This window comes from Coturnix japonica, chromosome 6, assembly GCF_054131305.1.
Source record: "Coturnix japonica strain WE chromosome 6, WE-NBRP24, whole genome shotgun sequence".
NCBI lineage: Eukaryota > Metazoa > Chordata > Aves > Galliformes > Phasianidae > Coturnix > Coturnix japonica.
The window spans coordinates 26,676,936-26,700,373 of NC_140668.1; positions in this window are offsets into that span (position 1 = coordinate 26,676,936).

A 23,438-nucleotide genomic window follows, 5' to 3' on the forward strand; every position below is an offset into this window, starting at 1 on the left:
TTGTTTAAATGTAAAAAAAAAACCAAACACCCACAAACCCCAACCTATTCTTGTGCATTTAGACTGTTGTCCTTCCAGTTATTGTATTTATTCTTAGTGCTGAGTTAGTTTAATTTGGCTTCAAAAGATTGTTGTTTTGAAGCCAATCACAGAGGAAGAGATGATCTTAAATTTTTCTATTGCATGCTGTTAGGAATACACTGAGTCTCAGTAGTTTTCTCTTGTCATTTCTTTTTGTTCCTTTATTAAGTTTTCAGAAATACCTTGCTGCTTTTCATTCAGATATTCCAGCCTTTGATATCTATGAAAACTCAGTTTTTATTTTATGAAAAGGTTTTGCAGTTTAAGGTATTTGTAAGTATAGTTGTCTTGTGCTTTATGCTAAGAAAAAAGATTAGTGTCTCCTGATACAAAACATGTGCTTGATTGACAGTGGATTTCAGTGGCTGCCACAGGCTGCAATTATTAAAACTGTTGACCAGTGACCATTATTACTACTCACTTGAGTATTTTAGTTAGCTATTTATGTCAAAAGCAGTATTTCCATGGAAATAAATTCCCATTTATGCCTTTGGAAACTCTCTTGTGACATGTTTATTTATACTTGATAAGTGTAACACTTATGTTGACAGTGAGTGATTTAACTTATATTGCTCTGTAACTAGATGATTTGTAAATGATGTGATAATTTCCTGTGTTTTAACTCAACAACCTCAATAGTTTGAAATGCTTCCTTCTAGAATTTTGTCTGCGTGAGTGCACAGCAACTTTCTAGGGAGTGAAGAATGTTAGAAATGTCATTTTTCATAAGTAAATGGTTGGTTTTTTGCATAAGCCAGACAGTTTTCCTTGCGGATGCAGTTGTTTTCTGGTGTCTCACTGATGTTTGTTTGTAATGGTAGCAAAACATCATGCTCAATTAATTGAATTAACTCCCATGATTCCAACAGAAAACTCATGTTATCTCTAATTCTAATGTACAGGGTCTTCTTCCTCTTTTCTACATTCATGTCATCTGGTTGGAAGACCAGGTTGCAGTTTGTATTTTCAGAGGGTCCATAACATGTGATTGAACAGGCAAGAAGCTTTTAATGTGTACAGTGACTTTTTTTATATGTCAGTAGGTCTAGAAATACTTGAAAAACTTTTTTGAACTTTGTCATCTTTTAAAATTGCTTTTGGAGATTTACATGTGTAATAATCACTTTGAAATAACTAACATACAGACTTCTGGAGAGCATTATCTCTGTTATGACTTTTTCAGGACATCTGTGCAGAAATATGGAATAATCAAATAGTATAATAAGAGTCCTTCAGTAGCTGTGCTTTGGTAGATCCATCAAACCATAACAACTAATAAAGTAGGTGACCAGAGCTTTCCCTGGTGTGTTAGGTCCTTCTGACTGCTGAGCTGAACAGCAGTGCATAACTTTTAATTGCATTTCATTTATCTGACTTAAACAGGAATGGTGTGTAATCACCATCAATCTTCATGATATCAGAGAATGTTTTTTGTCAGCAGTGATTCAACCTAAAATAAATATTCCTGTTTTAATCCTTCTGAATTTCTTTCCTCTGTTGTCATACATTTGAACTTGGGAGGAGAAGGTTCCAGCAGAGTAGTATTTTCAAATGTGATTAAATGTTTCTCTAAATCATGCCATATCTAATGATGGGAATAGAAACAAAAAAGTCTGTTACATCAGGACAGTCAGTTTTCAAGTATGCATTAACTCTGGCTGATAAAGATGAAACCATGTGCTTCTTTTAGTGTTATTTTCTTTACTCTGCACAGCAGTTGTGAAGTTCATATGGTGAAAATGACTTAACCAAACTACTTTGGTTTAATTAAAACTACTTGGTTTTAATTATTATGTGATGTTACTGAACTTTATTTGCCTGTTCATCTCAGTTCAACTTCAGAAGAGGCTTTGCAAGTGAACGGTTTTAATGCTATTTGTGACAGCTAATGTAACATGATGTGATATAATGTAATGTGAAAGTAATATCTATACCAAACCGAAAGGCATGTTTATGTGGAGGTATGCAACCCATGTCCTGTGTACTTATTTCTTCTATAACTTTAACAAATGGGAAGAAAATAGTGAATTATTACTTTTCCTATTTTACTATTAAGTCTCTCACTGATTTAAGAGGAAAAAATGCTTGTAAGCACTCTTTAGATTTTCATTATCTTACAAAGTTTCAAAGTTGTATACATTGTAGTCTTTTTTTACTGCAGGAATCCTTAAATTCTCCTGAAATTTATTTAAATGTGCATTATTGTAAGTCTGCTATTGTGGTTTTTTTTTGAAGGTGTTATGGTGAAGATCATCAGCAAAACTGGAGTTCACCTGTAATGGTTAAAAATAAATTAATATTCTGACAGGATCACAAACTCAAGTAACATGGTATTCTAGATGGGGGGGAAGCCATCCTGGTTAGGAATCAGAGTTAAGCAAAATCTGTTTCAATCCTCAGAATACTCGTCATGGTAGTTAGTTGGCTTCCTGCATGAAAGATAAGAATATTTTGGCAGAAACACTGGTGGAGTTCTTGAGGTTGTTTTGAAGTATGTCAGAAATATAGTGCTGTTGTTCACTCTGGTTTAGTTTCTGTAGTGAGCTGATTGGTCATGCCACAATACATTTTTAAGAAGCTTCTTGTTTCATCCTTCTCTAGATGAGTAGTTGTGTTCAGGTCAACAAGTGATGGTTGGGCTAGATGATCTTGCAGGTCCTTTTCAATCTTGTGATTCTATGAAGTTTACTTAAGAGAGTCACTCAATTGCTCTGCAGAGCCAAGCTTGTTCTGAGAAATAAACCAGGTTCCCAAGATTTCACAGAGGATGAGTAATTCAAGATCTAAGCCATTTAAAAATGTATCTGCTTCTGCTCCTAACTGGGGGGGATCCTGACTTGCCCCAAGGTTGATTAAGGGCTTAGGTGTTGTTGATCATAGCTAGGGCTGTTTTAGTGTATAAATTTACTAATTTCCAAACATGGTTCAACCAGAACTGTTCTCAAATTTGGTCCTATCTCAAATGGAACTATTCATAAAGGGAGAGAGTAATAATTAATGCCTCTAGCTATTGTGTGAAATTGGGCAAAGAGATTATTTGTAGGTTTTTTTGGATTGTTTAATTACTACTTCCATTTAAAGACTATTTCCAGCCATTCTACAGAAAAACACCCCTATCTTACTGCTTATTACTTGCCGTATGAATGTGTTTGCTACAAAATACTCCTCAAACTTTGCCTGTGGCTTATTTAAATGTGAAAGAACACGTGGGTAGCTGGGAAACACATTTTTTGCAAGCTATTATATTTCTCTTCCTAATTCAGTAATCCTAAATAAAAGTATGCTTGCCTGCCCCTAGGTAGCATGCATTGATATGTAATTGCCTTTGACGGTTAGTTGTATTTAGCATTGTCATGAGAAACAAATCTATGAATTCTGTATATTAATTACAATATTCTAAGGATCATTTTTCAAGATCAATATAAAAAGGTTTACTACAGTGTCTTTGCATGTGTATAATCATCTACATCAGAATCCTTGAGGAATCACAATAACAGTGATTCATTCATAATTCACAATTTCCATTATCTTTCTACATTTAGTATGTGGTAAAATTTATAGCTTCATTTACATTGTGTCCCATGAATAATAGAAGAAATACAGTGAAGACCATGGGAAATGATCTTGTTGCTGCAGATGCACTCTTAAGCAAATCTGCATCACAATACAGCATATTGCCTCTTGTGCTACAATTTCTACAGAGCCTGCAGCTGCAGCGGGGACACTTCAGATGGTCTTCATTAAATGTAAACTCAAAGCAGCGTGATGATGAAACCTTGAATAAACTGCTGTAGGTGAATGACAGAGTTTCAGGCATTAGTATAATATCTTCATTTGAGCTTACTCAAAGTTATCAAGTAGAAAAGAGTATGTAAATAGGCAGCTACAGTTCATAAGAATATTCTCTTTACTTTCTTAACAAGGTAATGCTCATCAGAATATATAAAAGCTTGTTTAGGGACCAAGAGAAAAGTTTGTCAGAGATAAATCTAGCTTCTGTAGTAATGCTGGCCTGGAGCAAAACTGATCATCAAAAGGGGTAGTACCGGCTGCAGTGGGAAATATTTAGAGATGTGACATAGTGAAATAATGACATAATAGTTGAAGTGAAACCTTTTCCTTCTTGTTTTGTAACACATAACATTCCATTTGTTTCTCTATATTCTGGTAAACTGTTGCCAATGTTCAGCTGCTTTGCACTGTATTTTTTTCTTAGTGAGTACATGCTGTCATCAGTAAAAATTACCTTACTTGTGACTTGTTGGATGTGATAGTATGATTATGATGAGTTCTCCAAGGTTTTGTGTACTGTGTGATAGTTATGGTATGATAGTTAGCTCAGTTAAAAGTTAAAATTTTGCTTTGAGTTGTTAAAATCTCAGCCTGTTTTCGCTGAGGTGGTGGCACAGATAACTTCAAACTATTGAAGCTGTTAACAATCTTCTGTGTCTTACACAAGGCCCCATAATAATGCATTACTATACATAAAAATTACTTCCTTTAAATATAGAAGAGATTGTCATACTCTTTTTGGGATTATAAAGAGGCCTAATCTATTTAAAGCAAAATGCAAATCCAGAAAGTTATTGAAAAACTAAAGCCATTTTTAAAGGTTGCTTTTTTTTAATTTTTTTTTTTTTAGAGAGGAAGGGAATCTTAAAGATGTGAAGCGCACTGTTTTGAATTGCACTCTTTAATTCAGTTGACTTAATTTTGATCCATTTTTTTTTGCCAGTACTCAGCCATGCATACTTTAATTAGAAACACTTTTAGAAGATTGTGTAGTTTCCTATAAGTAACTGACACATTGTCATTTAAATAAATATAATGACAGTTAAAAGGAGTGGGTTATGTTTCAGAGAATTTAATGTTTTCAATACTCAGCTGCGTAGCATGGCTTAATTCTCTGAAACATTATCCAGCAAAGTACTCAAATGTCTGAGATAATATCAGTACACTTTTTTTCCTACCCAGTAGCTGGTTTTCTATCTAAGCTGATCTTTCCCGTACTCTGTAAAAGCTGCTTTTTCTCTTCTTTAGAAGTCTGACATGAAGACTGACAAAACTGTTTCTTATGCACTTCAATATTCCTTTTAATTGCTTCCTTCCTGGAAATGTTGATACTCAAATTATGCTCTTACCTCTGTGATATATATATATATTTTTTTGCTCAGTTCTGCTGGTTTTGGTTCCCAGAATGCCAGGCATTATCTAGCTTTGCAGATGTGTCAGATCCATCCATGCTGCTTCTTTATTGTGGCCTTATCCAGGCAACTTTAATTGTTTTTGATAATTCTTTCAATAAAGTTCTTCAAGACAAATTGGGCCTAATGCACTATTTGACTCACTGGGTAAAATCCATGCTCTGCATAGGTCAATAGGTACTTTTCTTCTGATGTCAGTGAAGCTAAGATATTGAGCAATTATTTCATCCTAAAGGGGTAGCAGAATCAATCCCAGAGCAATATTTCCTTATTTTGACCTTTCTAAATCACCATTACTGTTCAGTTTTAAGTGTTAGAAACATCTGGGGATTTGCATTGTTTTATTTCTTGTATGTTTTGAAAATATGTTCTACCTGTTCAGTATTATTCAATTTCTACTGTCCAGAAAGTACAACAACTCCTCTTTACAGTGCAAAATGTCTTTCTTGAGCTTTATAGGATGAACATGACTGAACCTGCAAATACAGTGTGTGTGTGTGATCTAACAGATTGGCTTGAGTCATCTTGAGAGGACTTGCTAGAGAACTAGACAAAATGACATCTATATTACAGGTATATGGAATGTTTCCCTTTGTTAGAATTTCTTCTTAGCTTTGCCAAGAGCTTTTATGAACAATTGTTTTCATCTTTACGTGTAAAAGCTGGTAATAACAACTTCAAATAATTAGTGACGTATGGTAGAGCTGCATATTGATATTTCCTTCTTCACAGTGATAATCAGACAAAAAGTTATGTTCCACATTTCTTAGAATGTTTCTATAGACCTACACCTATCTACCTGTCTATTTATTGAGGTGTAACAATGACTGTTTTGAATATATAAAAATTGAGTGTCAAGAACAGTGTACAAGAAAATACTGAGAAAGCTTTTTATGTAGAAATAAACTCAGCTGCTCTGTAGAAATGTGCATGTAATGCTGGAGTATGTAAAATTATGCGAGTTAAATATCAAGCTGAGAGGCACAAGTATTACATGGGATAAAAACTATGCTAGGGATTCCATAGTGAAATCACAAATAGCCTCATAAAACCTGGAAGCTGGACTTTTTTTTTTTTTTTTAGAACGGAATCATTCAAAGATTTTTACTAATGATTGAATTTGAAGTATGAGAGATCATTCTAATTTTATAGCTAAATGTTTGAAAAATTACTCTCCCAGCTCAGTTTTGTTCTTGTCTGTTCAGAGATGAGTTTCCATGTTTTATAACTGAAAATGGAACTGGGGTTCTGACACTCATCTTCGGTCACTACCTGGTGTCTTGAATAAGTGTTTTTAAGTTGTATGGTGAGTGAACAAAGAGGATGTTTTCTTCCAGTTCCTTTTTGTTAAAGTTATGTAATTAATAAGAATATAGTGATTTATTGAGAACTTGCAGTCTGAGTGAGACTACTAGAGAATCTGTCACTTGTCAAAGGAGTGTGTTATATGTATACAGTGAATAACCTGTTGCAGTACCACTCTGGTAGGGTACAATCTAGGTACAACTTGCAATTTAATTCTGGCATCCAGTTGCATACTCTTTTATTAGTATTATAAAGAAGAATAGATCTGCATATGTAATTTTCATTGATTTCAGGAGAAAAATTACATGTGTCTAATTGCTAAGTTCTGATGTTTGACAAAATAACTTTGTGAGTATAATTATGTTTCAATAATTGTCTGGAAGCTGAAACTCCGAATTGCTTTTGTTATGTTTGTTCTTAAAGTTTCTCCTCTTTAAATCTCTCTTGTACCTTTTAGTTGCTGTTTTAGACCACAGCCTGTGTTGTTCAGTGTTTGGTGATTTGCAGGATTCCAATAGTAGAGAGCAGTTTGTTTCTCTGTTCAGTTAACTTGGCTCCTCACCATTTGGGAGGCATATGAAAACACTGAAGCACATTCTACTGTTGTAATAATCTATTTGCTCAGTGATTTGTGAAGTGAATTTACACATGTTTGAAAACATAAGTGAATCTTAATAAAGTTTGGGAGAGGCTATAGGAACTATAGCAACCATCACCTGTAGGTTTTCTGTTAAGGAAGAAAATGTTGTATTTGGTGCTATCAGATCTATATGTTAATGAGATTATCTAATGAGATTTAAAAAAGTTAAACTACTATTTAGAACCACACACACACCAGAAAAAGGGTGACAGAAGTAACTATTATGAGGAAGAGAAGAAAAAGCCATGAGGGGGGGAACAGAAACATGCTCAGGAACTCTGAGGACTTGAATGAAAAATCCAGTGCTGATCTGAACCATGAGGTGGATATGAGTAAGCAGTAGAATGGGAAATGTTTGGATGAGATAAAGGAATTACACAGGAACTGGGATGAGAGTGTGAATTTTGAGATGGTTAGTAGTAGAAAAATGGTGAAAGTGATAAAAAATGAATAAATTTCCTGCTGTTCTCTAAGAGCATTTGAGCTGTGTTGTGATGTCTCTGCTTTTGCTATTTTTTTGGTTGTCAAGCTAGTCAGAACTCCAGCTGTACTGGCATCACTGGTGAGTGTCTGTGTGACTCCATGACTTGGACTATCTCAGTAATATGGATATAAATCAGAAGTATATCTCCTCTGGAGTTGTATAGTTAGAAATACTTCTGTCTTATAATTTTATAGGTAAGATATTTGATGAATTGTTCAGGTGGCAACACACAGTATTCTCATGTTAGTGACCAGATCATGGGAATAATGCCCTTCACAGAAATCTGTATTCAGTACTGTTCCATGCAGGAAAAATTGTTGGAGAGAATACTGATGAATGATGAAGGAGAAATATGTGGAAAAATTAACTGCCTCCGAAGTACTATTTTAAACAGTGCGCAATAAGTAAAATCAGTCATTTTGGTCCAATGACAAAGAAACAAAGTACTGAAGAGCTGCTCATTAAGCAGGCTGCCATTCTCTGGGCTGAATAAAGCAGGATATTCATTAACTCTGTTTCCCAATTTAAAAGCTTGACTTTGCAAGCTATTTCACTTTTTTTTTGCATTTTTATTTTTTTTTGTTTGTATTTCTGCTATTTTAAATATTAGGATGTTTTTCCCCCCCTTCAAATTCCTTGACTGTGCCTTTTATTGAAAGGAGTTCTGTTACTGGAGGAGTAATTTGGTTAGAATTTTATATATTTGATTGCTATATAGAAAGCTTAGTGGGAGACTAACCTTCTGTAAGTACAAAGCTCTATTAATCATGAAGTAATTGAGATTCCCAAAACTCATTCCATGAAGAATTATTCTTTATTTTGGTTTCATTGTGTTTTTTTACATTTTGATTTTTAGGTAATGATCAGAATCTCTTCAGTGATTTATTGTCATTACAGATTGCAAGAGCATAACAAAAGAATGCCTGACAACAGTATATTATTATGCAGATGATATCACGGAATGGTTTAGGTGGGAAAGGATCTTACAGCTTACTCAGTTCCAATCAGGTCTTTGCTCAGATGGTGAGCAGGCTTAAGCACTGAGTGGTGTGGCTCTATGCTTTTGTAAGTGTTTGGAGTTGAGTTATAACAATCTCTTCTAAGTAGGTATGCTAAGCGATTTAGAAATCTGTGCAGGAATCTGTTTGGAGCAAAAACAAACACAAGAAGAAACACTTGAAAGACTGCAAGCAGTTCCATGTTGTTGATGGAACTTATTTTTGGGTCAATGTAAGGACGTATTTTGCCATTTATCTTTGACAAAAAACATGGTAACCCAACTACATTGTGCTGCAGTCTTGTTAACCACACGTATTCAGATGTTCCATCTGCTTAGATGGGATACTTTAAAGAAAAATTTCTTCTCCCTGTTGATAATGATATTGTCAGAAGATGTCTTGCTCTTCAACTTGGTCGTAAACTTGAGCTTTTGTCATAGCACTAGAAGGCAGTATGCTAAAAGCATTAAAAAGTACCTGTCACTTCTTTGTAAGATGAAAGGTATTAGCACCTTTCATAGCTGGAGTGTTTCCAACTCTGCAATTAAGTTCCTTAATTGTCTACAGCAATTTGAAATGAATAACAGTAATTTTTAATGTCCTGTTCTAAAAACTGATGTGCTGCTGAATTGCTGCTCTATGGAAATCCAGGAAAGACTCCATTTCACTGATGTGTACAATTGCATCCTATCTACCTCTTTTGTGGCTGAGTATATTTTGAATTTGATGTAAAAATGTTAAGATGTCAAAACATGAAACGTTGTTTTCATATTGTCTTCAATGATCTGATAGCCTTTACTTATTTCTGGTAAATCATATGTATGTATGATAAAAGCAAAGGAAATGTTACCTATGAATCTATTTGCTCCCTGCCCATCACCCTCAGTTCTACAGAAATATTCAGTGACTTGATCAAGGAACTGTTTACTGTCATTCGTAGTTTTGATTATTTGGTGACTAGAATATAATTAATCCAGATTATTGGTGTACCACAGAGCCTGAGCTAATAAGAAATAGCTGTTTTCTTTTAGCAGCACACAGCCCCTGGGCTCTTAACACTGAGGTTGTAACTCCCCTCTGAACTCTTCTGCTTCAGTTTTCCAGATCTATTTTCTCCAAGTACAGTTAGTTTCTTTATGGCTTGAAGGAATGTATTGGTTTATTTACCTGTTAGAACTGTAATAATATTGCCTTTGGAGTCCTTTTTGACAATAAATCTGACTACATTTTTTTCCCCAAGTATAAAATAATTAAAGTAAAAATTGAATGTGCCAGAAATTCTGTACTACAGACAGAATGGATCTGTGGGCTATAATTCTCAACATTTGAATTTGCAGTGTTCTATTTTGTGGGAACAAGAAGGATTTCATTATAAGGCTGTATTTCACAAGGAACTTTAAATAAAAAGCAATTTTCAAATGACTTTCTCCCCTCCAAATTAAGTTACACTTAGTCCTACTAATAAGATTTACAATGTAATTATAATTATTATATTCTATTTTTTAAGAGATGAGCTATGTGAAATGACTGGAATTAAGTACATGCATTTGAATGAGATATGGCAAAACTACAGGTTTGGGAAAACTATATCTACTGCTCCTACCCAGCAAGAGACTGCATTTAGTGTTACTGCAATTGTGAGTTGTTTTGAGCCAAGATACTGTATCTAAACTTCATTTTTGCTGGTTTTGTTGTTGTTACTGGAAAGGTAACAGCATCCCTTCTTTATGCTGTTTCTGAGCTTTTACTCATTTTCCATCAGTGATCTGATGCATTTGCTCTGTGTTGTACCTCCCTGTTGATGGATGGATGTTAAAGCTTCTCACAGAAGGACTTTATTTTACTCCTTTGCGTGTTTAAATGTTTTCATACTGTATTCCATTGGCATTATTGCTATATGCCAGTTAAAGACAGCTTCCACTTCAGAGAACACTGTGGAAAATAAAATTCTTACCTAACTTAATAGGATCTTCCCTCTGAGTCCCTTTGGATTCTGTATTAAGTTTGTAGTGAGTTGAAGTTGTGTATCATAAGTTGGTAGTTAAATTTTGGGCTGATGAACCAGTAGCACTTTTGACACTGTAGTTATGGTAGGGAGTGAGACTTCTGTCTCAATGTCTTGTAACTGATCAAATGAGAGATGCATTAAACCAATGCTTTATTGAGTGAGAGGTAGCAACTGCTAGCTTATAGAAAGAGCCACAAGAAGACAGCAGAGTAGTAAATGCAGGCTGAATGTCATAATCCTTGCCTCTAACAGGAGTTGAGTGCATTTTGTCAAGGTAGGTAGGGCTACATTTCAGTCTGCTGGGAATAGAAATAATGTCTAGTTCAAATGTGGCACAAATATAGAATATTTGAAGAATCCATATAGTAAGTCAGTTTTCAGGAAGATAAAGCCACTGTGAAATCATATTGCTAAATCATCTGCTAAAAAGCAGAGACTTTTCTCTCTAACAAACTGTAGGTGTAGGCATTCATTTCTAAACCTCAGAGAGGTGCAAGTGTTCCAGAGATGCTGATTTGGCAAACAAACCAGACTTGATCTCTGTGACAATTTAAAGTAGATCTGCACTTTCAGAGGCAGAACATCCCTGTTTTGCCATAGTTGCCAAGTTTTTTTTGGCAATTAGATAGTTTTAAGGAGTTAGGGGCGTTACCTTTATGAGCCAGACTTTAACAAGTGAAATCTGCAAATCAGCATGCAGGTAATTCATGAGGAAGCACTCAGTTCCTCACAGTATTATTTTCTGAAAGTTTCTGAATTTCACTTCCTGTACTAGACTGCTTTTGTTAGTTTGCAGATGAGCTCTCTATAGAAAAGGAGTTTTATTTGTGGATTTAAATGTGACAATGGTTTTCATACTGTTTCTCTTATACCATGCTATTGTTTTTGTTTAGTTGCTCATAGCACCATGAGCAGTGTTGGATATCACCACTTGCAATTGCTCCTTATGTTCCAGTAAAGTTTTCAGCCCTGTTAAGTTCTTTAAGTTCTTGTGGAGAACTTTCCTCAGAGATGCCATGCTATACAGTAGGGTGAGATAGCAAAGAGCACGGATCTTTCAAGATTTGCAGATAAAGAATGCAAAAGATGCAGTTTTGGATTCTTAGTGAGAATTTCTTTTTTACTGGTAGGTTTATTGTTGTATCTGTAAAATTGTTCCATCCATTCTTGCTCATGGAGCACTGAAATATGCAGGTTGAAACGATATCTCTTCATTTTTGTCAATTGGACTGAAACACTTTCTTCCAGCTCAATTTGCTATTGAAATACCTTCCTGAGATGCCCTTTGCCTTATATGAATTGTAGATTATGCAATTCATGCTTCTGCTGTATTCTGATGAAGGCAAGGCATACTTCAAATGAAACGCCTATAGAAAAATATGGGCATGTACTATATCTAAACTGTAATTTCCATGCAGCAAATAAGTAGGACAACATTTGAAGATGAATTGATAAATAGATACAGTACTGTGTTATTTCACAGTAATTTGAAATTGTAGTATCTGTTGTATAATTGCTGTAAGTAATTCTGGCACTTTTTCATGATATTAAATTTAAGGCAAATATGCAGGTATTTCTAGTGATGTATGTATTTTAGCTAAATTGTGATTTTTGGATCAATACTGCTTTCCTTTGCACAGGTTTTGTATAAAAGGTATAGATGAAATTACAGCTATTTCAACAGTGGTATTAAATGTGAGAGCCGTTTTCAACCTTTGCAGCAAAGAGTTTCTGTTAAATGCTTTTCCCTGAACCCCCTCAAATGTTCCTGATTTTCAAGTACTCCCCTGATTGTTCATTCAAAATTATTTCTGTCCCCTTTTCATCTGTGGTGTCTCATTAAAAACTGAGACTTGATCAGGATATAGAAGTTTCAAACACATTTAAAAGTACTTAAATATACCACTTTCTGAGCCTTTATTCTTCCATTTCAAAAGGTATCTCTAATTGTGGCTCTTTTTTCCATGATTTTTTTTCACCTTTTTCATTACTGTTATTCGCTCCACACACTAAACCCCTGAGCAGTGCCCTCATATTGCTATTACAGATTCTCTCATGCTGGTATTATGTATGATCTCATGCTGCAGTATGATATGTATAATGATCAATCATGAAATGATTTTCTGTTATTAAAATAACCTCTGTTAGTTACCTTTGTTACCTTTGTCCCTTTTTCACACATCTGATTAGAACTAAAGGTAAGCTGGACAGAAAATAATTGCTACCAGTTCTTCTATAGTAGTAAAACCAGTGCACTTTTAAATATTGTTTTTAACAGAAGTCCAAATAGTGTAAAATGCTAATAAATATCTTTTGTAGATGCATTATTCAGGTTCTACTTGAAATCAGGCAAATGTGGGCAAGCTGGGAACACTTCAACACAAGTAAAACTGCAAAAAAAGCTATATATAGGATTCCTGGTTTGGGTAGTGAAGATATTCTAATATATCTAATTTTCATTGAGGTATTGAAGTGTGAGCTAAGGTGAGCTGAGGAACTTCCATGAACATTTCTATCAAGAAATTGGTGGCTCTGTATACTTTACAACCTTGGATGGTCTTGTATGGGTACAGTCATGGGGTTGCTGTTAATGGCTCAATATCCAGGTGGAGACTGGTCTTGAGTGGCTTCCCCCAGGGAGAGATGTTACCTCGATCTGGTAACCTGGAAAGTCAAGTCCCTTTGTGAATGTGTATCGACGGCCCCGACCAAGTCACAGCTGCTTGTTACACCAATATGGTCAGCGGTAAAATGGCGTTTATTGGAATGTGAGGGTCTCTTATATAGGTATCCAGTTTCATCCTTATCTTTTATACATATGCATGACCCAGCAGGGGAGGGCCTATCACGTTACATCCCGAGGGTCCAATTTCGCCTAATACAACAGAGAGGGTGAGAGAGGTGACTGTCCCCTTATGTTTTCACATCTTATTTTCTATTTTGCTGGATCCTTAATTAGGAAAGCATACTTCTGAGAAAGTTCTCCGTGTATACCTGGGTCTGCAGGTTCCTTGTTAAGAAAGGTGAGTTGCTATGTCTGCAAACCAGAAGAATTTTACACCCTGCTGTTTCTGAATGCAGTGGTGTTCGTACCTGCTTAGTTTATGTACACCTCTGTAGTCTCTTGTTTTTCTGGCAGCACCAGTCTATGTGAGATGAACTACTTGAAGTAATGGATGCCTTCTCTTTGTGCTCAGTCAGGACTGAGCATGACTTTAGTGACTGTGTGATTTACCCAGAAGGACAGGGCCTGCAATGTTTGCTCTCCTGACACACTCATACGCCCTGACACACTAAGGTCTCTGCAAGGTTGTCTTTTTCAAAGTGAACTGAGTAGGTGTAAGGGCCTTTAATATGTAAACTCTCAAATTGTATATTAGAAATTAGAATTTTCCTGAGGACAGTTAGTTGAAAATCTGTCAGCACTTGGAAATCCAGTGATTTTTGAAATAAATGCTTTTTATGGACTCTTTTCATTGCCCAGTTGTGTTAAGTGTAGAAGATTGACAACATTGCTCGGTGTCCTTTTGAAAATACTGCAATAGAATGAAGTTTAGATATCCAAGATACAGTGTTTGGTAGTAGCTCTAACAAGATTAAGTTTACATGAACATGATTGTTCTAACTTTGGAGTAACAGAGAGTTCCAGCTCTTAGCAAAAGTTCTCCTTCTGCCTCTGGAAGTAAACATGTTGCTGATGATGAAATACTTGAATGGAGTTTTTAAACAATTTAAAAGCAAACAATTTGTTTCTTGGGAATAGGTAATGTAGCCAAGTGTATTTCTACTTATTTCTGTGCTGTTTGTAGGCTTGTGAAACTTGCTTTAACTGTCTTCTTTATTTTTCCCATTAGGATGTTTATACAGGTGATATCTACTTGGCATTGTAATTTTCATGGCTTGTGAGCTGTTTACATGGCCATTAAAGGATTCATCTTCTGTAGAAAACTGTAACGAAGGGCAGCTTTTGCTACATCACTGCTGTTAGCTCAGGTTAATGAAATAAACTGATTTGGAGTTTTTAGTTGAGAAAACGCCCTGCATATACACTACACATTTTAATCAGCTTACTAACTTGAGGCAAACATACTTTTGTTTAAAGTTTTTAAAGCATAGTTATCGTGGCAGAGATAAGTAAATATCACTATTGAGATATAAGAATTGATGTAATATGTTGTACTTAATACTGCTACATTAATGCATAACATAATTTTTTAGTTGTGCTTGGCAGTTATGAGCTTTACTTCAATATGCAATGCTTAACACAGTCTGAAGACAAGAACCTAAGAGGTCCAGACCAGAAACAGTTATTTTGGACAAATACAAAGGCTGTAACACCGTTGTCAAAGATGCTTCTGTTTTCTAAAATGTTGACTTAGCATTAGGTTGTTTTGTCATGTCTGGTGTGAAGACTTTTAGACAGCCTTCAGCCCTCTGCCTTTCAGAGAATTCAGCTGTTTCTGTATTATCTGGTTCTACAGATGAAAAGAAAGCTGCTTCCACTCATGACAACTATGCAAAGAAAGGTGTGAGGAGGTACAGAATGCTCCCTTGTTCTTGGGTTCTCCTGGATCTTCTCTTCAAGTAGTGCTAAGATGGTGGCTTGCCTTTCAGCAGTTTTATGAAGCTGGAAGAGTGATTTCAGCCCATATAAACATGTTACAGAAACATGTTGATGCAGAAATATTATTTCTGTAAATAAATGGGCAGAAATGTAATGAACTTCTGATCTTAAAGTAAAGCAAATTTTATGAAAGGTCCAAATAAAAGATCAGTGTTTGCAAAACAGTATGTCAGAAAAGTAACTCAGTCAATATTCATGTACTACTTGTTCAGCTGTTATCACCTCTGGAAAATGTAAATGTATTTATACATTTCCATTCTTTACTTCCTTAAAGAGTTAACTAAAGCAATCTCTTGCTGCTTTTCCCTCCCCCCCCCCCCCTTTTTTTTTTTCCTGTGCTTTGGTCACTCTTTGCAAGGAATAAATTGAAGCTGTGATGAATAAAAGTCATGAAGCAATCAAGGACTGATGGGAGGCAGTAAGCTGAGCAGCAGCAATTGTACCTATCAGAAAGTCCTAGCTCTGTAATTTAGAGATGAAATCGAAGACATGGTGATAAATATGAGATGAAAGCTAACAATAGTATACAGAAAACCTTACCACTTTTTTCTTCCACTTAAGAGTACTCCAGTTGCTGGACTGAATCAAAGAAGTTTTGGACTTTTAGAAATCTGCAAACATTTCTCAAATACATGGGTATTGGATAAGAAAGTCCTTATAAGCAAAAAGCTGTGTAAATTGAGTGATGTGATCAACTTTGGATGGTGAGCAGCTGTGTACAAAATTGTATTCTCCAGTGGCATGTGGAGAAGCTCAGTACAGTGAAGAATAGGCAACATCCTGTTGCAGACTAGAGAAGCTGAATAAATTACCTCTAGTTGTGGTATGTAAGCTCCTGGGAGTCTGAACTCCAGACCCACCTATTTCACTGTACAGGTGTATGTATATTATGTCTAAAATACTCTTTTTAATTCTTTTCAGCAAATGCCCCTTATTTTTGTGGGCTGTGTCCTCTTCCCATTCTCAAATAGAAAACCTAGGGTTGTTAACTTAGTAACAGATCTAGTACAGATCTCTCAGTGGATCAAGCTTCTTTAATAATGTGTGATATGAAATTATTAAAGTTGCAATGTGAGCTCTTTGATGGGTTTAGTGTTTATTATTCTGAATAACGTGAAAAGAGGTCCAGGTTTGTTCTTTTTAAGTATGGTATAAATTAACACTTTGAGACTTCACTCTTGTTGCCTATTATCCAAGCAGAAATTGGATCTTAAAGGTTTTCTCTCTGCTCCAAAACAGAGTCCTTCACCAGTGGTCAGTGCAATAAGAATTGATGAAGAGAGTTTTGCCCAAGTGCCACGTTCCACTATCTAATAATAGTAGGCAGTACTGTTCAGTCATTAGTGGTGTATCTGTTGTGTATGGTTTGTAACATCTTTGCTTGAGTGGTGATATCTGCAGGAAATAGGCTTATTCTCCGGAGTTAGTTTTTGACTTGCAGCCAATTGAACTAACAGTATGTAGCTAGCATAGTTAATATCTCTGGCTTGGTGGCTGCAGCTGTCATATTTAGTTCCTCAACTGTAGATTGAGTTTGGTTCTTATTACACCATATAGCAAATATCAAGAATGTAACATGTTTTAGAAGCAACTTACACAATTGTTTTAACAGATTCAGAGCTTTCATGTTTCATTGCAATATCTTTCTGTGAAATGCACTTCACAAAAATCTGTTCCTTTCTAATTACGTGCTACTGTTAAATCTACGTTGGTCAGATATGTGGATAGCTATTCTTAGTAGAACTGAAACGAGTTGTCTTTCATTGCTTTTGAAGATGATATAGACTGAGAATAGCATATTGTCAGGAGTCAGCAGATGGAGACCTAGCTACAGGGTGCAATGAAGGAAGCATATGTCTGCTTTGCCTTTTGTTCCAAGTTATGAACTGGACTGGTGCATGCTAATTCAAGTACATGCATATAATTCACTACATAAAAGCAGGAAATATGAGGCAAAGTGTCAAGCTCTATGAATTGGTTTCCTTTACAGGAGCTTCGGCTTGTTTGTATACAGTGTTGCACAAGATGAAATAGCCTGATGAATTTTAGGTACAAAATGAGTGTTTAAAATTTGCCAGTCAACTTTCTGAGACTGAGGAAAAACCTGTGCTAGACACTGCAAATGTGGAGGAGCTACAGCACAGAGCAGAGAACCAGATGATTATAAATTTGAGTAATCTTCTTGCTTAGTTGCTCTCCAGAAATGAAAAACAAGTTTGAATTTCTCAGTCTAAGCTCAAAACCTATAAAGCATGTTTGTTTACCATCTGCACCGTCCTTTCAGTCCCTCGAGGCGCATATGAAAAGAGAGGCTATAACAATGGAGTACTGGCTTGCTGAATGCAGCATCAGCAGAGCTCTAAAGACAAAGCAGCAACTTTCTAAAACAGCAGATGAAGGGGAGAAGCAGCTTGTTTTTCTCCCACAGGTTTGAACAATTGACACATGTTTACATGCTTGAAAATGGATAGAGATGTTTCTTGTGAGGACATATTCATGGCTAAGTTGCAGCAGCCAAGATGGTGTTTTCTGCATGTCTTGAGGAGTCTCTTAATTCTTTCCAACCTTTTATGGCGTAGATCAGAAGTAGTGAGATTAAATCCTGACATCTTGATGCTCGTTGCTTTTTTGGTGTATACTAAAACTGAATTTTAATCCACGTCAGCAATTCTTGAGTCAGCATAAAACACTTAACTAGATTTGATTTATTATAAGTTATTTATTACAAGTTGAAGAGCAAGTGCCCCATTTTCCAGGGTTTTCTCTTGTATTCACTGTGTCTGCGTTCATTATAGTCACCAACTGAAACTGAATGCTCAAGAATGCAAATTTATTTTCCATGTAACACTGGAATTCCTGCATGCTGGCTCAGCATTAGGCACAACCTGCTATCAAGGGCAGTTATTAAACTGATGTTATGTGTGCATAGTCCCTTTTTCATGGTGTTCTGTTATATATGAAGATTGCAAATGCTGTTCTGAGGAAACATGTAAGTCTTCATACACAGTTATTGTAACAGATATTGTGACTATCTGAAATCCCTGATTGTAATACCTATGTGTTTTCTTGCCAAAGAAATGGCTTTCTTGTAGATGAAAACTCTGTTGCCATAGGCAAAAGTGTGTATGTGGGGATTGCTAATCTAAGATACTTGACCTAGCTTGATCTTTGAATATGTTCAAGAGGAAATCTCATGCTGTGGCTTTGCTTTCCTATCAGCAGGAAGATATGGTTGGTGCAAAGGCTACTGAAGAACATAAGCTGTCAGGAGCAGCTGACAGGGGCCTAGTCTGCACACCCAGCTCAACATTACTCTGTGAGATAAATGCAGGACAGGTGCCTCTTTACACAAATACACTCAATGTAAGTAAACTTCTGTTGTACTCTAGTATATACTGTTTGTATCTTGGTGGCAGTTCAAGGCTTTATTACCTGCAAGACAAACTCAGTTGTTCAGGGCAAATTCAGTTTGTAGTTATGTGCATGCTCTGTCATATGAGAGATGGAGTTCTTGTTTATGTAGCAGAGGATTACAATGACCTGCATTCAGTTTCCAGTATCTATCTGTGATCTTAATAACCCTGAGCAATGCTGAGTCCCTTTTTGCTTTGGACACTATGAACTGTTCAAGAAGCATGTGATCTTCCCAACTTAGGGATCACAGAATTGATAACTTGTAAGAAAGATTAAGGAATGCTTGTGTATGCTGTTAGTTCTATATCTAACTAAATAGATTTCCTTAGTATTAAAAGGAATCCTTGGGTACGTAACTCTTCATTATCTAATTCTTTGTATCTGAATAATTATGAAGTGAAAGTATTATCTATGATTATTCCAATTGTGAATTCAGTTTCTTTAATTGTAGTGTCAGTTATGTAGAGATATGCTATAGATAGTATACTGACAGAGTCAGGAAAATAATCAGATTTAAATACTTGTCCATATATTTTTGGTTCTGTTTCATCCACACTTTTGTTGTAGAGTTTTTAACTATTTTTTGAAGGATATGTTTATATCCCTGCAAAGAGGGGCAGAGGCAAAATAGTGCAGCTGAAACCATTTCATTATACATGTATGGTTTTCTTGTTGAGATAGAAAAAGAACCCTAGTAGTGCCAGGTTGGTCATTGCAATTATAAGAAATGTGTGGTCGTTGTTTCTCTTTAGCTAACGGAAAAATAATTTCTGATGACTATTGGCCAGGCTACTGATTTCCTTAAGCAGTCCCAAACTCCCACTACCCAATCCCCCATCCTTGCTGATTTTCCTTTCTCCCCCACCCCAAAGTTCACACACACAGGTTGGGAATGAAAAAATTCTTTAATAATACTGTGTGATACTTTTCACCTCAAGAAGAAGGAAGAAACTGTTTTTAAAACCAAAAAAATTAACAGGCATTTCTTGACCCTGGTTATTGATGATAGGTGGCATCCACTACTAATAGTTACCTCTACATGCTTTCTGGTGCCTTGAATGCTAGATTGCAAGGTATAATTGAGAATTCTTTGAGTCACATGATATTGTGTGTATTTAATAACTAACCCAGGACTGACTCAGAAAGCATCACATGCCAGCCTTTCTTATGAGTAGAATCCTGGAGGATGAAGCTGGCCAATCAGTGCCGATCCAAAATGTTCTTTGTGTCAGTGCAGAAATTTTGCTAGCATGCTGACTTTCTGGATTTGTGAAATACTGATGAGCAGCAGAGGATTTGTTTTGGTACATTAAGCTTTTTTTGTAACATTCATTCTTCCCTCTTATTGTTTGGAAGTGCTGATTTTAGGCTTCTAGTGGGGAAAAAATAAGTAGGTCTATTGGGAGATGCATTTAGAGAATGAAAACATGTTTCAGAAGTCAGATATACAAGGGCTGCTCCAAATGTTTATTATGCTGGCCCACATCGTCAGGGGTGGATATTGGTGGTATGGCAGTAGAGACTGAACTTTCCTCCTAAATTTTACTATATTTTCCTATATATCCTAAATTTTACTATATTGCTGTGATAAATGGCAGCAGAGGGACAGCCTGACAAAACGGTGTCTGATATGGATGAGTGAATCAAGCAAAGGTGTGTTACTGAATTCCTCCATGTGGGAATAATGGCACTTGTTGACATTCATTGATGCTTGCTGAATATTTATGGAGAACAAACAGTGGATGTAAGCACAGTAAGGCAGTGGGTGGTGTGTTTAGCTGGTGATAAGAATGACTGGGTTATGTCTACTACTACTACTGTAGCATGTAAGCTCTTGATGGTGACAATGCATAGTTAATGATGGTGACTGTAATAAATAAGAGGCATTACTTTCAGGGTAACCTATGTATGTAATATTTTGAGTGTAGAATATAGAAGGAAGAAAGTTGTGCAGCTATGAGTACACATATATGTGCACTGTGCTCAATTCTATGCCCTTTCTTCCAGTACAAAGTCCTTTTTAAGCTACTGCATGATAGCTTTGTTTCATGTTTCAAGTATGTTTGTAGTAGGCTTTGATGCTAGGGACAGATGTATGTTCCAGCAGGATAATCTCTTCTTTAAAACACAATTCTTCCAACTTCACTTAGTAGTTTAGCTTAAAAATATGGTTAAATTTACCATCATGTTTACTTTTTGGCATACAAAGTACCATTATAGAATCATAGACTCACAGACACCCGGGGGGTGATGTTCACAAATGCAGTGGCACAATGTACATTGTTGGTTTGGGGTTTTGATTGCTGGAAAATTCTTGAAAATGATTTTTTTTTTTTGTATTTATCCAGCTGGAACTGCTTTGCTCTTTTAAAGAAACATGTAAGATAATCGGCATCTCCTACAGTTTCCAATGAATAATCAAGGTATCGAGTTAAATTAAAGAGAACAGCATCTACCCATAACAGCAGGTGCAAAATTGTCACTAATTAAGATTTTGCTAGGTTCAGTAGTGACTGTGCATGAATTATGTCACATTCATTAAAAGAAATATTCCAAGCCCAATTGATGACATGAGGGGAAAAAAATATCATTAGTGTTTCTCCAAAATGAATTAATACTACTGAGATTTGCAAGTGAAGACAGCTACAGAAAGATGAAGTATTACTCTGCTTTTATGCTTGCCAAATGCTTCTGCTAGGAAAACAGTTGCTTCTCTGGTAGCTTGGAAAACATAAAAAAAAATTCCAGCACAAAAATTCTTCATTCTAGTGAAAGAGGATTTGCATTTTTTGTCTGGAATATGTAACAAGCGTCTATGCAGTGTTCTGAGTAAAAATGGAAAAATCTTGGACTGTTTTCAGTGTTCTTACATTTTTTTCTTCTTGTTTATTCCCTTAACAAAAAGGGAGAAGTGAATGATTTTGTATGCATGTTTCTTAGTATTTTTAATTGACTTTGATTCATCAGACAGGAATATAATAATTAAGGCTAGGATAGGAGGTAAGCCATTATGTATGATCTCTAGCTTACTAGGGTTTCAAAAACTGAACACTTTGAGCTCCCTATGTACTGGACCTGATGATCTCAGAGGAACTCCAGCAGAAGATTCTGTTCATTCTGGAGTGTGTAATTTAGCAACTGCTGAAGAGCTTGCGCTTTGCTCCTCCGCTGTCCCCCTGAATCTCTATGTTGTTCCTTTAACAGGAATGTGCACTAAGCATTGGTTATAGATCTAGGCAGCAAAGTAATGCCTGGAGAACCTGGTCATTGTCCATTCTTCCTGCTCCCTTCTGCCTTCCTTAGCGCCTTCCCCTGTGAAGGCACCTCCTCTACAGATATTGAGAATTCATCTGGGCACTTGCAACCTACTGTAGGGAACCTGCTTTAGCAGAAGTTGGACAAGATGACCTCCATAAGTCACTTCCATCCCCTATGATTCTGTGTTTCTGCGATTCAGTTTCTGCTGGCAAGAACTGAACCACTGGCTCCATGGGCTTGTTGTTTTGCATATCTATTAATATAGTAACTTTTTATTGATTGTCAGAGTAGCTGTCCTCCATTTTGGACTGTTGAGGTACCTTTTTTTTGTTTTTGCATTTGTAGCTATTTGCTAAAGAGCCTTAAAACCTTCTGAATTTCTAGTTAATTTTTCAAGTGTGAGAGCTCTTTTGTAGGTGGTGTTAAACTTACTAGAATCAGTTTGCTTTCTTTCTACAGGAAAGATGAAGCAGTGAAATGGGCCTATTTTCTCCTGCTGGTCTGTTCCCTCAAGTTCAGTAAATGTCCTGAATGAATTTATGTTCTCAACTAATTGCTTGCTTTTGCTTCAGATAAGAGCTTGTAAAATAACTGCATGTAATTATGATATCTTCTTAATAAGCCTTCCATTTGTTTAAACTTTAAAAAAGGCAGCTGAAAATATACTGTGCATTATCATATGAAAGACCTACAGAAAGCGCTTCTCTCTTCAAAACATAGAGTGGACTTGTGTCAAAATGATTTCAAGAGAAGTGGAGGTTTGAAGCAAGAAAAAAGCCTTTTTGACCATGGGCACATTCATAGATTATTTGGATTAATACAAACACATTTCATCATTTGTACTTGAGAGCATCTTAAATTATGTTGCAACCACAACCAATGCACTTTATTAGTTTCATATTCACTTTCATTAACTCAGCACCTACAACAGCGTGGATTCATTTGGTTTAAATTGCTAGGGTTTTTGTTTTGAGCTTGTGACACAGAGAGGACTTCTCACATGAAGCTTACAGGCACTTACCACAGCCCTAATTCAGTGTTTCTACCTTCTGAGCCCTCCATCTGCCTGTAATTATACTTCATGGATATAAATCAGCCTTCCTTGTGCTTCAAAATTAAATAATGAAAGGTGACAATGCTAACTGGAGGGAATGATAAGAAATGCTGTCAAAACTGCAAGTGTGTACCTCAGTTTCATCCATGAAAAATGGCCTGCTTCAGTAAACAAAAGGCTTGGACAAAAGACCGTGCATTCTGTTCATTTTACATGGAAAAATAAATGGCCAGAAATTTGTCTGATATGGAAAATGCAGACAGACGTGAAAAATATGTGGAGAAAACATCCCATGAATTTTAATTGAAATGCAAGAAAGAACAGAGTGCCTGTGAATTTAACAGCATTAAAACAAGATATTTACTACA